This window comes from Rutidosis leptorrhynchoides, chromosome 4, assembly GCF_046630445.1.
Source record: "Rutidosis leptorrhynchoides isolate AG116_Rl617_1_P2 chromosome 4, CSIRO_AGI_Rlap_v1, whole genome shotgun sequence".
NCBI classification, from domain to species: Eukaryota; Viridiplantae; Streptophyta; class Magnoliopsida; order Asterales; family Asteraceae; genus Rutidosis; species Rutidosis leptorrhynchoides.
This window is the reverse complement of record NC_092336.1, coordinates 430,464,167-430,479,415: the sequence shown is the minus strand read 5'-3', so window position 1 is coordinate 430,479,415 and position 15,249 is coordinate 430,464,167. Positions and strand designations below refer to the sequence as shown.

Genomic DNA, 15,249 nt, shown 5'->3' with positions numbered 1-15,249 from the left:
GTGAACAACCAGTTATACCCTTCCCTCGGAAAACGCATCTTCAGAGTTGCACTAGTTCTTTCGATTAAATACGAGTCACGTTAGAGATGCCATTACACTTTGTTCAATTTAAATCTGCACGATTACACGAACTTGATTTTATGGAGTGATGTGGGAATTGAGGTATGAGTTAGCGTAATATAACGACACTCTATCAATGTGGTTATATTATGGTAAGTCATACCAAAGTTCTAATGACACGTGATGGTGATTGGACTCGATCAACCTAGTCACCACCATGTGCCATGTACATGACTTTATATTTTTGTTTTGAACATCCGAAAAACTTCGAGAATATTGATAACAACCATACCAAGGACACACCTTTGGCTATTGCCAAACCATATTAATGCTTCTGAATCGACGACCAATTCTTTCAACTTCAAAACATGTGTTATACGTGTATACTATCTCGTTTTCGCACACTTTTATCGACGAACTACGAAATAATTGATATGCTCACATCGAGGTGGAAACCCCTCTCGCATTACACTCGTACTTCTGTGTAGGGAAATCTTTTATCTAAATTCTCAATAGAGAGAGAGACTCTTCACATTATACTAGTATTCGCCACGAGGGTGAATAGTCCTAACGAACGTTTTCAGAAATCGATAGAAAACTTGTCCCAACAAATGTTTTTCAGAAACTGACAAGATGGGAAAACTTATACGACTATACATGATGTGTGCAGCGGTTGTATACGAAATAGTTATATTTTTATTGCGAAATACTATTAAATACGATACAATTTTACACAAATTATTTATTTATTTATGGAGTGGATATACCTAAACCTTGCTACAACACTTATAGGCAGTGTACCTAATCGTACAGTAGTGTAGTTTTTAGTAAGTCCGGTTCGTCCACAGGGAACTAGCCAAGTTTAACGCTATATATATTTTAAATTATATTTGTATAAAAATATATATAATTATATATAGTAATATTATTATAAAAGGGGGTTTTTACCGTTTAATGACTGGTTTGTCGATATTAAATAAAGCGTAAAGATAAATGATGATAATATAAATGACAGAATTTAAATTGCAAAAAAGTAAATTGCAGTAAAAATGACAGTAAATAAAGGTACGATGAAATATGAAATAAAAGTATTATGCTTATTTAAACTTCCGTAATCATGATGTTCGACGTGTTGATTTTAATTTATTACCCGGGTTAATTGTCCTTTGTCCTGGATTATTTGATACCTATTTGGTTTTTGTCCATAATAGTCCATCGGTCATAATTATAAAATGCTCGTCAAATTAACCTTATTCCCGAAGTCAAATATTCCAACTAATTAGGGATTCGAACTGTAACAAGGTTTTAATACTTTGTTTAACGATCACACTAGGTTATCGACTGCGTGTAATCCAAGGTTTTAATACTTTGTTAACAATTACACCAATTATCCTTGTATGTAATCCACCCTTGTATGTAATCCAAGGTTTTAATCACTGTAAGATATGAATATTAATTTACCCACTTGATCAGAATGAATAATCAATTACCCAACCCAAATAATTAATTAAATGATCGTAAAAGATGTCGTATAAACGTCACTAAATAGGACATACATAATCATTTTAATAATTATTAGATTAACTAATTTGAAGATAGGTTCGACAGGTTCTAATAAGTTGTCATTCGATTAGAAAATACCCTCTATCTATTAATAGTCAATAGTCCAATGTCCACAAGTGTCGATCTTTTGTCCAAACCTTAATTATGGTACAAAATCTAATAACTCAATCTTAATTTTTAGTCCAACATCACGATTACTTTGGCTTAAATAAGCATAATAATAACTTAGTTACGAGACATTAATTTAAAAAGGAAGAACATAGCTTACAGTGATTATTTATCGCGTAGCATTACCCGGACAGAGTTCCGACTTAAAACCCGTAAAACATTTCTTACAATAACCCAATTATTATTAAACTTAAATTAAAATTAAAATTATAAATATATATATTTATGATACAGATGAAGAGAAGAGAAAAAGATGTGTATAATTCGCTGAAAAAACGTTGCAATTTATAGATGTGGCAAGCCATTTGGGCTCATGCGATCGCATGAAATATGGGCATCCTGGCCATACGATCGCATGGCCAGCTGGATCAGCTCACATGTTTTTGTTTTCTAGTTTGCCGACGTTTTATATATAATATATATATATATTTATATATATATATATATACATATATATATATACATATATATATATATATACATATATATATATATATATATATAATTTTAAGAATTATTTATATATTATATTATATTTATGTGCATAGTTGACTTGTAATTTTAGCTCCGTTGCGTCATGCGTTAAGAGTTGACTCTGGTCCCGGTTTCGGATTTTCGAGCGTCCTTTCGTATAATTTAATATCTTGTACTTTGCGTTTTGGGACTTGTACTTTTGTAATTTTGAGACGGTTCTCATCAATATTTCGAACCACTTGGATTGTACTTTGTACTTTTTAGCTTTTTGGTCATTTGCGTCTTCAAATCGTCATTTTCTTCTTTTGTCTTCGCACTTATTTATTTAAACGAATATTACATAAAAATAGAACAATTACAACTAAAAGCTTTACATATTGGAAGGATATTGTGCCTAAATATATGTTCATTTGGAGCACTATCAAATATCCCCACACTTGAGCGTTGCTTGTCCTCAAGCAATACAAAAGTTGAAATTAAATCACACTTCACTCGAATCACCTTTTTTATTCTCACACTTTATGCATTAGTAATTTTGATACGGCGGTATAAATAATGATAGTAACGATGTGGTTTACAGTCCCACATGACTATAAAAATTTAGATCCTTTAAGGAAATTGAATCTTTATGAAAACATTTGATCTTTTAAAAATTCATTCTAGCTTTTACCCTAGATAAGTTTTCTGGAATAACCCTTCACCGGTGTTTGCAAAATGTTTTTGTGGGTTGTGTGGGTTTCAGATTTTAAAATTTTAGCTCAAAACTTATGGTTTTGTGTCACCCACTTGCTCATCCTTGTATTAGAAAAGCAACACGTCCAGTATACTTGCTCCGTATATTATCTTTCAGTAAACTACCGTCCTGTTGTAAAGGAAAGCGTTGAACAAGCAACTATTAAGGCAATGTCCCGTGACATGCTTTTTATTATGGTCTATATCGTGTTGGATGCAATTACTATCCTTTGTAGGAGCAATAGTAAAGATCACCCTATAGTTTTTCGGTCTGGCACAAGGTCCTGTCTTCGACCATGCTATGCAACCACTGTTCTTACAGTTGACACCCGATTTGGTTCAGGTGACCTAATGAATTCCGGTGAATTCTTAGGATTTTACGTTCAATGGTAATGAACGCATTGAAAATAGGTTTTCAGAAAACAAATCGGTTTTAATTTGATCAAAATATTTTCTCGTTCAAGCTCGAGTTTAGATATCATCGAATTCCATGAGTTTGTAATTCTCAATCTTTAAAGTCAATCTCAAGGATTGAGTAATATCAGGCTTAAAAGGTGATTTTTAATCTTTAAGGAGATTATCCTTTCTGGGGGTCTGATTCATTAGTCTTATCAAGCTAATTTGCACGGCGCCCTCTCCATTTTACGAGACAGATCCTCTCATGGTTAGGATAAGTCTGACCACTTGGCGACCCTGTTTGATGTTGAGGTCCGTGGATTTTCTGCTGATTTTAGAGATGACTTTTCTAGAATTTTCGTCAACCTACAGCTGGTCTGGACGACAACTTTCTGACCTAAATCAAGAAGCGCGTGTCTTTTTCGGAAGACTTTACTTCTTTTTAATGATGGAATTGATTTATCGTGTAGATCCATCTTTCTTTCAAATATATTACAGTAAATCGGGTAAAACTGATTAGTTTAGTCCAAAACCAAAGTACTTGTAATAATCTTGTACAAACATATGTGATATGTGTTTTAAATAACTTGGTAAATTCTTCCCACACTTTGCTTTTATTTATTTATTTTCTTTGCCTTTTTATTCTCCTCTATTCCATTTTAAATGAATTCTAACGTTTTGGGTTGTTTCTCCATTTATGTTCTCTCAGAGGTAACAATAATTTCGGTATTAACACCTAGTTTTATCGTTCATAAATATGTATAAACATGATTTTGAATTCATTTAGTTGAAAATTTTTTAAATTTTCACAAAATTTGGCAATTAAACTAAGTGTAAACCCGAGAGAATTTATAACCCTTCCCCACACTTGAGATCATGCAATGCCCTCATTTGCAAGAAATCAGTAAAAATTTAAATTCATGAGGGTAAATAGTGTAGAAAAATGATTAAAAATACCGAGTTTGCAAACATATTGTTTTATATCACATTTGATATTTTACGTCTTGTCGTTAAAATTAGTAGCTTTTGCTGAACTTTAATGTCAGTCTTTGAAAATGCGTTGTTTTACCCTGTTTTGTACATAAGATAAACTACAAACATATATATATATATATATATATATATATATATATATATATATATATATATATATATATATATATATATATATATATATATATAAAACCTTTATTTATTAAAATAATTTAAATGAATAATTTTTTAAAATTTTGTTTCCTTTTACTTTAGGTAGTTTCGGTATGTTTACCTAGTCCGTCCCTCGACAAAATTTAAAATTTGTCGTTTTTAAAGCGATTGTTTTAAAAGTAAAGATTTTTTGTTTTTTAATTTTTTTGGTATACTTTAGATCAATAAAATTAAAAATAATGATAACAAAATTTTCGCCCCGCCCTCGGGTAAAGCAATTTCGATTCTATGATCTAGTCTTTAACTTACGACGAATTTTAGAAATCATTTTTTTAAACTTAAAGAAATAAAGTAAATTTTTGCTTTTTAAAATCACACAAAAATTAAATTTAAAAATGCATATTAATTTAATACAAAACCTACAAAACAAAAATTCAGAATGGAGGGAGAAAAACTAGTTCTTTAGTGTCTGCTAGTGGAAAAGACCAATCGGATTCCATTCTCGAAACTACACGAGAACATTTGAATTTGAACAACTAACTCTAGACAGCATTTTTTTCTTAGAACTTTTGAATCTCCTCACACTTAAGTAGTTGTGGTTTTGAAATTGTGATTAACTTCATCGTCAATTTCTTTTGGACCATAATCAACTTGCATATCTGTGACTTTTGCTTTAAGCCATTGGTCTGATTCCTGTGTAACATCCACAAATTCAACTAGTTTCACCTTTTCTTTAGGTGATAGATTGATACTAACCGGTTACATAACTTAAAGTTCCCCTTGGTTCTAGCATCGCGAATCCGTTTAATAAGTTTCTTCATTGAACTATTAATAACGGGGTCGTTTAATTTCGTATCAACAACGGGGTTCTTTGTTATCAGGTCATCATTAGGTGTTACTTCATCTTCCCCACACTTAGGCGTTTTATTATTGTTAAGCACTACCGTTGGAGTTGGTAAAACAACATGGTTCTTACCAATCGTTTTTTTTTGGTTCAACGGTTTTGGTTGGTGGAGATTTAGACTTTCGACTCACAAAGGTGATCGATTTTTCACCATCACTAAGTGTCATTCTACCCTTTCTTACATCAAATAACGCCCTGGTAGATGCTAAGAATGGTCGACCTAAAATTAGAGGAATGTTTGAGTCCTCTTCTATGTCAATGACAATAAATTCGACTAAAAAGGTTAAATTACCCACTTGAACGGGTAGGTTGTCAGCAATTCCAACTGAGTGCCTAATGGTTTGATCAAAGAGTCGGACACTCATCTCTGTTGGACTTAACTCACCTACTCCTAATCTCTTATATAATGAAAGAGGCATAACACTCACACTCGCACTTAAATCTGCTAGTGCATCATACATGACACAATCACTAAGTAGACAAGGAACAATAAATTCACCCGGATCACCCAACCTGGGTGGAGGTTTTGGTGGAACTGTCTTCACCAGGTTTATCTTTACGGTTTTTATTTCTTGCACTTTCTTATTCTTCTTGTTCTTTCCAGAGGTATTACAAACTTTATTACCTATCACTTGCTCATACTCAACTCCTTTTCTTGGAAACGGGATGGATGGTCTGTAGGGTGCCTCATCTAAAACCTTCCCATCTTCTGGTGTTGGTTTTTCAGAATTTGTTGACACCATATTAACATTCTCATTCCGAGGATTTACTTCAGTATCACTCAGTAGCTTTCCTTGTTCTCTCTCACTCATTACGCTAGCTAGAGTACCTACGTGTTTTTCTAAATTCAAAATGAAAGCTTGTTGAGTTTTAATGACTGATCAAACCTCTCATTTGTTTGGGCTTGAGATGTAATAAATTGTGTTTGAGATTCCATTAGCTTTGCCATCATTTCTTCTAGATTTGGCTTTTTCTCTTCGGTTTGTTGTGGTGGTTTATACAAGCTAGGTCTTTGTTGATTGAAAGTGTTGTTTTAAGTTGGTTGGTTATTCGGACCTTGTTGGTTATACGAGTTATTGTTTGGCCCATTTGGATTGTAAAGAATGTTTTGATTTCGATTGAAGTTTGGCTTTGGCGGTTGATAATTATTCTGATAATTATTTCCTGGCCTTTGGTTCATGTAGGAAACATTCTCTCGTTGTTCCATCGTTTGCTCAATGTGACAATCTTTCGTTAAGTGTGGTCCACCGCATTGCTCACAACTGATTCGTATTGCGTGAATATCTTTAGTCATCTTTTCCATTCGTCTCTCGAAAGCATCTATTTTTGCGGAAACGAAATCAAAGTCATGGCTAGAATCGGCTCTAGCCGCTTTAGATGAACGAAAAATATCTTTTTCTTGATGCCACTCATGTGAGTGGGATGCTGTGTTATCAATAATTTTGTGAGCTTCGGTTGCGGTTTTCTTCATAATGGAACCACTAGCTGTTATGTCGATGTCTTTTCGTGTAGCAATGTCGCATCCTTGGTAGAATATTTGTACTATTTGATAAGTGTCTAAACCATGTTGAGGACATCCTCTCAACAATTTTTTGAATCTTGTCCACGCCTCATATAGAGTTTCATTTGGCTTTTGCATGAATGTAATAATTTCTCCTTGAAGTCTCACTGCTTTGGATGCCGGAAAGAATTGTTTAAGAAATTTTTCAACTAAAACGTCCCATGTATCAATCGCCCCTTCAGGTAACGATTCTAACCAATCTTTGGCTTCTCCCTTTAAAGTCCAGGGAAATAACATGAGATAGATCTGTTCATCCTCAACTTCTCTGATTTTGAATAGAGTACAGATCCTATTAAAGGTTCGAAGATGTTCATTTGGATCTTCTTTTGGCGTACCACTATATTGGCATTGATTAGTTACCATGTGTAGGATTTGTCCTTTGATTTCATAATCTGGCGCATTAATGTCTGACTTAATAATGGCGTGACCTTGGCCAGTGCGTGTGGCACTCATTCGGTCTTCCATACTTAGAGGTTCCAGATTTTCCATGATTGAATTTGTTGAATCTGAATCACTAAAGGATTCTGACTTAATGGTTTCTTCCTCGACAATCTCTGGATGAGTGATTTGTGGTTCCGAAGGAATGATTAGTGGTTCAGGATCTCTAAATTGTCCCTGAATATCCTCCAGATTCTCAATTGTGAAATCGGGTTCAAAAAATGGATTATCGGAAATTTGAGTTGGAGTACTTGTTCGACTAGATGATGATTCTAAAGAAAAATCAACGGCGATAATATTAGCTAGATGTCTTGATCGAGTTACAGGTGGTGAACGTATGAAAGGTGGTGAACGTTTTGCTCGGTGCATTCACTGAATATCCTATTAGTTATAAAAGATAAAAATTATATAAGTTATCAAATTAATAGACTTTTCTGATTTTGCCTACGTTTCGAATAGCCAATAGATGCAGCAGGTAGCCAGGACCCTTTAAATCGGAAGCCCACAACTCGCCACTAACAAATCCAACTATTACTACGAACCAGAAAATTTTGGATGTCTATCAATTTAACAGCTTAAAATAATTTTTTCGTCGAAGTTTAAAGAAATTTTAGAGAAGAAATAGAAAATTCTATGTCCTAAAAACTAGAGCGCCGAGAAATGAGAAAGAAAAAGAGCACGTCGAAAAACGTTGAAAAATAAACAGTCGAAAAACAAATGTCGAAAAACAAACAGTCGAAAAATAATAATAAGAAAATAAGCGTCGAAACTTAGAATTCTAAAAACTAAAAATTAAAACTTACGTCTAAAGGTATTAAAGCTTAAAAAGAATTCTATATCCAAAACGGCAATAACTTAAAAAGGTACTAAAACTTAAAACGGCGTCGCAAAATTTTAAAGCACCTAAATCTTAATCTAAAGAAAAAGTACTTAAGGGATTTTACGGCAAAGTCTTAAAATCTAGAAATAAAAATTAACTACGGCAAAAACTAGATTTAAAACTAATTACGAATGATAAATATACAATTACGTACTAAATAATAAAAAGATACAAAAATGATAAAATTACCAATTTTATAAAAATATTATTTTATATTATTATTTAATAAAAGTATTAAGTTTATAATTTAATAAAACTAATTAAAACTTAAAAATATAAATTTAATTAAAACTTAAACTAATTATTATTTAATTAAAAACCTAATTAATATTTAATTTATTATAATTCTTATTAATTACGTAACCCTAATTGTGTCGGCTGAGGTACCTGAGCTGTCAAATCACTCCATGCGATCGCATGGAGCAGAATTCCGGATCTGAATGTTGGGCTGCTACAGTACCGGGCCCGAATTCTTTTACTTATTTTTTTTATTTTTCTGTTTTTAATTTAAAAAAAAAACTTATATTTTAAAAACTACCTATTAGTTTTTGTAACTAAAAAAAATACAAACATTTTAATTACGTAAAAATATATAGTAATATATATATATATATATATATATATATATATATATATATATATATATATATATATATATATATATTTCTTTTTCTTGTTTTTATATTTTTGATATTTAAAACGTATTGTTACAAAAGTAAATTAAGACTTAATAAAAAAAAAATTATAGCGTTTCGCTTTCGAGTCCCCGGCAGCGGCGCCAAAAACTTGATGTCATGCGAGGGGTATACGAAATAGTCATATTTTTATTGCGAAATACTATTAAATACGATACAATTTTAAACAAATTATTTATTTATTTATAGAGTGGATATACCTAAACCTTGCTACAACACTTATAGGCAGTGTACCTAATCGTACAGTAGTGTAGTTTTTAGTAAGTTCGGTTCATCCACAGGGAACTAGCCAAGTTTAAAGCTATATATATTTTAAATTATATTTGTATAAAAATATATATAATTATATATAGTAATATTATTATAAAAGGGGGTTTTTACCGTTTAATGACCAGTTTGTCGATTTTAAATAAAGCGTAAAGATAAATGACAATAATATAAATGACAGAATTTAAATTGCAAAAAAGTAAATTTCAGTAAAAATGACAGTAAATAAAGGTACGATGAAATATGAAACAAAAATATTATGCTTATTTAAACTTCCGTAATCATGATGTTCGACGTGTTGATTTTAATTTATTACCCTGGTTAATTGTCCTTTGTCCTGGATTATTTGATACATATTTGATTTTTGTCCATAATAGTCCATCGGTCATAATTATAAAATGCTCGTCAAATTAACCTTATTTCCGAAGTCAAATATTCCAACTAATTAGGGATTCGAACTGTAACAAGGTTTTAATACTTTGTTTAATGATCACACTAGGTTATCGACTGCGTGTAATCCAAGGTTTTAATACTTTGTTAACAATTACACCAATTATCCTTGTATGTAATCCACCCCTGTTTTAATGAGATATGAATATTAATTTACCCACTTGATCAGAATGAATAATCAATTACCCAACCCAAATAATTAATTAAATGATCGTAAAAGATGTCATATAAATGTCACTAAATAGGACATACATAATCATTTTAATAATTATTAGATTAACTAATTTGAAGATAGGTTCGACAGGTTCTAATGAGTTGTCATTCGATTAGACAATACCCCATATCTATTAATAGTCAATAGTCCAATGTCCACAATTGTCGGTCTTTTGTCCAAACCTTAATTATGGTACAAAATCTAATAACCCAATCTTAATTTTTAGTCCAACATCACGATTACTTTGGCTTAAATAAGCATAATAATAACTTAGTTACGAGACATTAATTTAAAAAGGAAGAACATAGGTTACAGTGATTATTTATCGCGTAGCGTTACCCGGACAGAGTTTCGACTTAAAACCCGTAAAACATTTCTTACAATAACCCAATTATTATTAAACTTAAATTAAAATTAAAATTATAAATATATATATTTATGTTACAGATGAAGAGAAGAGAAAAAGATGTGTATAATTCGCTGAAAAAACGTTGCAATTTATAGATGTGGCCAGCCATTTGGGCTCATGCGATCGCATGAAATATGGGCATCCTGGCCATGCGATCGCATGGCCAGCTGGATCAGCTCACATGTTTTTGTTTTATAGTTTGCCGACGTTTTATATATAATATAATATATATATAATTTTAAGAATTATTTATATATTATATTATATTTATGTGCATAGTTGACTTGTAATTTTAGCTCCGTTGCATCGCGCGTTGAGAGTTGACTCTGGTCCCGGTTCTGGATTTTCGAACGTCCTTTCGTATAATTTAATATCTTGTACTTTGCGTTTTGCGACTTGTACTTTTGTAATTTTGAGACGTTTCTCATCAGTATTTCGAACCACTTGGATTGTACTTTGTACTTTTTAGCTTTTTGGTCATTTGCGTCTTCAAATCGTCGTTTTCTTCTTTTGTCTTCGCACTTATTTATTTAAACGAATATTACATAAAAATAGAACAATTACAACTAAAAGCTTTACATATTGGAAGGATATTGTGCCTAAATATATGTTCATTTGGAGCACTATCAATACATTATAGGAATTCTTTCTCAACACCGTGTACCATTGTCATTTATTTCGGATCGAGATGTTCGTTTCACTTCTAGAATTACAAAAAACCTTGGGGACACGTTTAAACATGAGTACCGCGTACCATCCACAAACCGACGGACCAAGCAAACGTACGATTCAAACCTTGGAAAAACATATCACGAACTTGTATTGATTCCTCTTACAATGATAGTTATCATTCGAGTATTAACGCCGCACTTTTCGAAACTTTATATGGCCGCAAATGTCGTTCTCCTATTCATTAGGCCGAAGTAGGTGACAAGCAAACCACCGGACTCGAACTCATTCATGAAATAACCGTTAAGATCATTCAAATCCAAGAAGGGCTCAAGACGGCCCGTAGTCGCCAAAAGAGCTATGCCGATGTTAGACGTAAGTCTCTCGAATTCCTGGTGGGTGACCGCGTAATATTAAACATCGCACCTTGGGAAGGTGTAATCCGTTTCGGAAAACGTAGAACGCTAGATCCGTGATATTTTGATCCTTTTGAAATCTTGGAGCCTATTGGACCCGTTGCTTACCATTTCAAACTCACAACTCAATCGAATTCCGTTCATCCTACATTTCATGTATTAAACTTAAAGAAGTGTCTTACCGAACATGAACTCGTTATTCCTTTCGATGAGCTTACTATCGATGACAAACTCCACTTCATAGGAGAACCGGTTGAAATTATGGATCGTGAAACCAAACCTTTAAACGAAGTAAAATTCCGATTGTCGAAGTTCGTTGGAATGCCATAAGAGGACCCGAGTTTATGTGGGAAAGACAAGATCAAATGCAAAAGAAGTACCCTCACTTATTCGTAGAATTTGCAACGTAAGTCTTGAGGAAGAAACAATGACTACTACTTCTAACTAAATTTCGCGACGAAATTTCTTTTAAGGTGTAGGTAATGTAATAACGGCCTTTTCCGTTAAACTATTTTTAACGCCGTCTTTTTTTTTTTGATAATATCTTTCGTAATCCAAATTCGTATCTTCCGTTGATTAGCATTTTAATATTTCTCGTTATTTAATTATAACATCTCTCGTTACCCTAGTGTATTTAAAATAACTCGTTCGGTTAATTCACGCACCCGCTTTTAAACTCGAGGGACTAAATTCGCCATTTGACCAAAGTGGTAACTAGGTGAACTACTCACCACCTCCCTTCCCCACCATTCATTATCCACCTCCCTTTTCTTTTTCTCAATACTTCCATTATTTCTCTCAAAATCACAATACAAAGAATCATCATCTAAATCAATTTAAGGAAGCAAACATCAAAACAATTTGTACTTTTATGATCCTCTCATCATCCTCTACATTTTGATACTAATTTCACTACTTGGGGTAAGGTTTCTAAAAACTCTAGATTTCTCTAATTCATTTTATAGACTTAAAAGTATGTTAGTTAGTATCTATGGCTCAAGTCTAACATGAATATGTGATTCGTTTGATCGATCTTGTCATTTTGGTGTAACTAGCATGAACTTGAAAATGGGCGTGTTTAATCTTGAGATTTGGTTGATTAAATGTTAAAGTTCATGTATTAAATGTGTTACTAGCATCATTAGCTACATTTTGGTATGTAGGTTGACTTGGAAAAACATCACTAACATGATTATTGATTTTGTGATTCTTGGTTAGGGTTTGATAGCTTTTAAAACGAACTTTTAATGAATTGAATGCTATGAGACATTGTTGGTAAGTGTATAGTTGAATTGTATGCGTAATTACCTACGAAATGGTATATTATATGTGTGTAGTAACTTCCCGAATCATGAAATGCGTTTTACGAACTTGAAACTTTAATGATGAAATTTTAACGATCATTCGACGAGGATTTGGTCATTTTAAATGATGTAATTGTTTGATGCAATGTGTTTAGTTGTATTCCTCGTTAAATTACCTTTCCAACAATATAAGATACGTGTTTTGAATGTTTACGGTTCATTATTTGTGAATTGGTGAAGTTTGGTTCGAGACTTGAACACTTGAGCAACCCAGGGACCAGCTCACGCCCATTGCCGCGGCGCGGCCCACCTTTGGCGCGGCACGGCATTTTCCTTATTTGGGGGCTATTCAACTTTCCTTTTTCACGTTAAATTCTAACTATGCTACGCACCTCCGATTAACATGTAGCTTGTTCTAACATGCTCATATATGGTTAACTAGCTCAGAAAAATTGTCCGAGACCCGACCCGAACGTGTTTACTTTTTCGTTGACTTTGACTTGACCAAAGTTGACTTTTATTCAAACTTAGCCAATACTTTGTTTAATCGTTTTAACCTTTCTCTTATACGTGATTCTTGCATGAAACTTGACAATGTGATTCACATGCTATACAATCGAGTCGTAACGAGTCATAGGACTAATTGAACACATTTCGCCCTACCTTGTGTCGTAACCGGTAATTGATATAACTTACTTGTTTAGGTCAAGGCTAAGCAACTTTCATTGCACAACATTTAATTACAAGTACTTTGGCATGCAACTACGGTGAGATCATAGTCCCATCTTTTCAACAACTTTTATACTTTTAAATCATGGGATGAGAAACATATACATATCATACTTTTATGCTTTGAACACAAGTACGGAAACAAACATTCCACAGCAAGTTAGAACAAAAAGCCTCAATTCAATTATCATTAGTTACACTTGTAATGTGTAAACGTGAACTTATGTTGTGTGGATCCATACGGGCTTGACGCGCCCTCATTCGGACGGTTTGCTACCTTTAGTGGATGAAATATATTTTCGGGTATAGTGTATGTTTTAACACTACATAACAGGGTACAAAACAGTTAAGTCTTGATAATTGGGTGCTCGCGAACGTACAAAAACTTTGGAATACAAACTATTTGGATAATCAACTTATACAAAATCTTGTGGTTCAAAAACAACGTTTACAAATACGCATATGATTTCACCAACGTTTTTCGTTGACAGTTTTCTATATGTTTCTCAGGCTACTTGATACATGCTTTTGCACACTTTGATTAGTTGCTTGGGGTCAAGCATACATGCATACGCTAGTGATAGCACCTTTGGATTCAAACTTAATGTTTACATGCATACACTATTGATAGCATTCGTGATTTTCAACTTACATTATGTTGCAAGTTACTTCATTTATTCTTATTAACTTTTGTAAACTTATACTTGTTGTCGAACCGTTTGGTTTACTTAAAACTTTGCAAGTCATACACGTTTCAAATGAATGCGACATAATTTTGGTTAAACGCGTCTCATTTAGGGACTATGACCACGTAACAGGACCTAAGTTGACGGCGCCGTCAATGGCGATTTTGTCGGGTCGTCACAAAAATCACCAACAAATTCTTTGTTTTAAAATGCCCATATTTCAAACTCAGAAACCTTCCTCCCAATGAAATAGACCACAACAACTAGTAAAATGACCCGTGGAACCACGAGTTTGTTTAAACGAAACAGTTTAATAATATGTTTTAAGTATTAGGTGAACGTAAATGCTAAAATCATTTAGTTTAATGACCCGTGAAACCACAGATTCCGATTAAGAAACTTATCATTGTTTTTACAAACATATTAAATATTTAACTTGGTCAGAATAATTGAACTACATTTATTTTCCCACCACTTTCTTCCAATTTTCATCACAATTATTATTTTTCTTGTCATAAAATTACAACATTATTGAGACATGTATTTCACATACATATGTAACGTAATTAATCCCTTAAAGAGAACCCAAATTTGAATAATAATAATAATAATAATAATATAATAATAATAATAATAATAATAATAATAATAATAATAATAATAATAATAATAATAATAATATAATAAAGTTTGCTCTAAAATTGAGTATTTATATTTTTAATAAAAATTATTAGTAATTACAAATGTCTCTTTAATTTTTTTTAAATAACTAAAATACAATTATCATACGAAGGTCGTACAATATGCTTCAAAATTTGTACATGTTCATGGAGTGTTTTGTAAAATATTTACAATTTGTTTTAAAATTTGTACATATGGTCATATGGGTGTTTTATCATAAGATTGTGCAAAATGTTTCAAATATTGTACATATGATCATGGGGGTGTTTTACCATAAAGTTGTACATAATGCTTAAAATATTGTACATATGGTCGTTGATGTATTTATCATAAGATTGTAGATAATGTTTTATATATTATACAATTAACATGCTAATATTTTTATTAAAAATAATTAATTAATTATT

At 32.3% G+C, this 15,249-nt stretch overlaps 1 non-coding gene across 1 annotated transcript; it reads left to right on the top strand.

Moving 5' to 3' along the window:
- The first annotated feature begins 7,002 nt into the window (after positions 1-7,002).
- LOC139845714 (small nucleolar RNA R71) lies at positions 7,003-7,109 on the top strand. Its single transcript, XR_011758476.1, has one exon. It is a non-coding gene; the product is annotated as a small nucleolar RNA R71 (small nucleolar RNA).
- The last annotated feature ends 8,140 nt before the right edge of the window (positions 7,110-15,249 follow it).